General features: G+C 57.5%; 1 long non-coding RNA gene across 1 annotated transcript; it reads right to left on the bottom strand.

Moving 5' to 3' along the window:
- Positions 1–1,177: 1,177 nt before the first annotated feature.
- Positions 1,178–2,833, bottom strand: LOC108524947 (uncharacterized). The gene is made up of 3 exons (XR_001884170.1): positions 2,627–2,833; positions 1,983–2,103; positions 1,178–1,275 (listed from the first exon to the last, which is right to left on the bottom strand). It is a non-coding gene; the product is annotated as an uncharacterized LOC108524947 (long non-coding RNA).
- Positions 2,834–3,398: the final 565 nt, after the last annotated feature.

The following is a 3,398-nucleotide window of genomic DNA, read 5'->3' as shown; positions in this document are numbered from 1 at the left end:
TGGGTCAAGTGGGGATGGGCTCGGTGTCACTGTGCCCTGCCCAGCCCACCTGGCCAGACCTCCCTCTGGGTCAGAACAGAGGATCATGAGGACAGTGTGAAGAAGCTGCCCTCGGGCCAGTTGGGATCTGACCCAAGGGCTCCCCAGGCCCCACTGGGCACATGGAGACTTACTCCTCTTAACTTTAAAGGCAATGCTTGTGATCAGCATCAACACCTGTTCTCCTTCCAGCAAATACACATCCGACAGGCGCAGGATGAGCCCAAGAGAGATCTGTGGGGACAGCAGGTGTGGGAGAACCTGGCCCTTCCAGGCTGGGGCTGGTGGCTTGAGCTGCACACATTGGGGCACAGTCCCCAGAGTCAGTGACCTTCTCCAGGAGGGTTTGTGAGCCCTCCAGGGCGCTGGGTCAGACAAGGCCCTGCAGCTCCTCATGGGGACACTCATTGGAGTGGGGATGTGGCTCCTGCAGAGAGGGGCTTGCCCAGGGCTTGAGGCTTCCCTGAGCTCTCCCAAGTTGAGTTCTGGCCCAGTCTGCCCATGAGGCGGGGCCTGAGCCCCAGTCATTGCCCTGGGATGACCCCTCGTGGGCAGAGGGTTTTGCTTGTGTGTACTTCGGGGACCTGCCTGAGCCTCCTGTGGGCTGTGGGTGAGCCAGACCCCGGGCTGGGGAAGCAGGGCACTGCAGGGCAAGGAGGGTCCCAGAGCCAGGGTCTCCCTATGCCTCCTTACCCCGTCATTCAACATCCAGAGAAGCCAGCTTAAAGAGGAGCCCTGCGCACATAGACCTTCCTTGTCCTGATGGGAGGAACAGAGGTGCTCAGGGCCCCTGGGCTGCCCTAAAACCTCCCTCTTCCAGGGCCCCTGAAGACGCTTCCCCTAGTGCAGAACACTGGGTGGTGTCCAGGGCTCCCCACAACACCTTCCCCTTCCCACACTCCCAGTGGACACACTGCCCTTTGCCCTGCTCTGCGGGAGCTGGGCCTCCATCCCTGTGCCTCTGTCTCCTCCAGGGCAGGAAAGGAAACCAACTCCCAGCCCATGGAGAACCCGATGTCCCAGGTTAGGCCCTGGCTGGGACTCAGCCAGTCACCAGCCCCATGAGGGGCTCCAGTCTCCATTCCTCCAGCCCCACGGGATGCAGGGCCTCTGGGGAAGACCAAGGGGACCATAAACTCACCAGATGCCACAGGGTCTTGGGTTGTGACGTGGGGACCACATGCTCCTGATGGTCTTGGAACCCCTGGACTGTCCCACCATTTGGGCTGTGGAATCCTGAGAAGCCCCAGCCCATCATGAAATCAGAGCCTTCCCCAAGTTGTGGAGCCATCAGCTGGAAGAGCTGGGCAGCTGGAGAGGCCCCAAATCCCAAGGCCTCCCACCCTCACATCTGGTGACCCCACCATGTGGCCTTTGCCCTGGGGAGGTGGGGCAGGAACATCCCCTGGAGCCTGGCGGGAGGTTCCCCTGGAGGCCTCATGAACCACAGTGCAAAAGGGCAAGCCTGACTTTGAGGCCACGACAGGACGGCCACAACAGGGTGGGTGCCGGGTTTCCTGGACATCTCCTAAAAGTGGGGTTGGGCCAGGGGACACGGGATGGGGAGATGCTGCCACCTGGGCTTGGTCGGCCCATTTGTGGGCACCAAGGGTAGTTGAAGCCCGGGCAGCTGTGGGGCAGGAGGACTCTCAGGGAGGGGAGAGTCAGCTACACAGAATCAGAGCCAGAGGCTGTGACAGCAGGACACAGAGGGCAGCCACAGGGAGGATGAGATGCCCTCCCCTGATGGGGATGAAAGGCGTCTGACTTGGGCTTTGGGGTCAGCCGCAGACTCCTGTGGGACCCTCAGCAGAGACATCCTAAAGGTTCCCAACAAGCTGGCGACACAAGGAAGGTGTCTTGGCTGAAAGCCGAGATTGTCTGGCCAGGGTGGCCATCCCAGGGTCTGGCTGCATGAGGTCCCAGGGATGCTGTCCACCTACCCTGCAAGGAGTGCCTTCCACTGGCCAGCAACTGCACCAGTGCCCAGAATGCATCCTCCTCAGGCAGATAAAGGAGGAACAAGGCTGCGATGTGGCTCAGGTCCCTGCAGTAGCCCACCTCCTGCAAGAGCCAGAGTCACCGTGAAAGGACATCACCTGGGAGGACTGAGGTCACCTGGGAGGACTCATGTCATTGGAGAGGGCAGAGGTGACTGGGGAGGCTTCCTCTGAAGAAGAGGCTTCCTCAGGGTGCAAATTCATTTCATGACAAGAGCCAAGTCCATCAGGCACTTCAGCACCTTGTCCAAAATGTCTCCTGATAGCACCACCCTTTGTGCGATGCTGCCAAGCTCCTGGGCTTTGGGGCAGCCCCAGGAGGAGGGCGTCATTTCTTGTTCTGAGAAGTGCTGGTCAGACCCAGGTGACACTGGGAGTCCAGGCCCCGACTCCTTTGTGTCTCAGCTTGACTCCTTGAGACCACCCCTTGCTTGGAGTTTTATGCCAGTGGTGAGCTGGAGTCCTACCTCCTATATCCTGGTGGCTCACAAATACTAACTTTAAAAGAAGCGACGGCACCGCACCAGACACCCACTCCTGTGAATAGGGAAATACTGCCCGGGAACGTCACTACTGGGAATACTCACCGGGTTATACTCCGAATATGCCAGGAGGATATAGAATAGTTCCTGCTGCCTAGGAGACAGAGAAAGGGGGCTTTTGTTTGTTTTGTGCAGATGCCGTTAGTTTCAGTTTGTCTACAAAGCCTAACAACAAATCCCATTTCAGGTTCAGATGATTCACCAGATAAGCAGTGAGCTCTTCAGGGTCTTTGACTTTGAGGAAATGTTTCAGTAAAATCCACATCTGTGAAATGCAAATAGCCCAGCTGCACAGTGACTTGCCTGATCCTTTTCACTCTGAATGATTTTCTTTATTTATTTTCAGTTTGCACACACGCCAGCTCAGTCTTTGGATGTACAGTTCCTCCGTGGTTCTAAACCAATGTGCAGAGTCTCCCGGCCACTGCCCCAGCCCCTCCTGGAGCGACTCCTTCATCTTCCAAGTCTCCAGAGTGGCCCCTATGCACCCAGCGTCTCCCCGATCCGTCAGCCCCTGGCCACCCAGACTGTTTCTCAGTCCCTATGGTTTGGCCTTTTCCAGAATGGCCCAGGAATGGGACTCCTACATGGTAGCTTATTGGGCCTGGCTTCTTTCCCTCAGCAAAATGCACCTAGGATCCACCCACGTTCATGCGGACATCACTGGCTTGTTCCCTTTTCTCACTGGGTCTTCCGTTTGAAGGGAGGACCAGCCTTGCTCTCCCCATTCCCATGTTGAAGGCTGTCCCAAAGGCTCCATGTGTGAGTGATGATGAATCAAGCAGTGAACATGGCATGCAGGTTTCATGTGGACCTC

Source organism: Rhinopithecus bieti, unplaced genomic scaffold (assembly GCF_001698545.2).
Source record: "Rhinopithecus bieti isolate Rb0 unplaced genomic scaffold, ASM169854v2 repeat_34807, whole genome shotgun sequence".
Lineage (NCBI taxonomy): Eukaryota > Metazoa > Chordata > Mammalia > Primates > Cercopithecidae > Rhinopithecus > Rhinopithecus bieti.
Note: the sequence above shows the minus strand (reverse complement) of the source record. Positions and strands in the feature narration are given on the sequence as shown.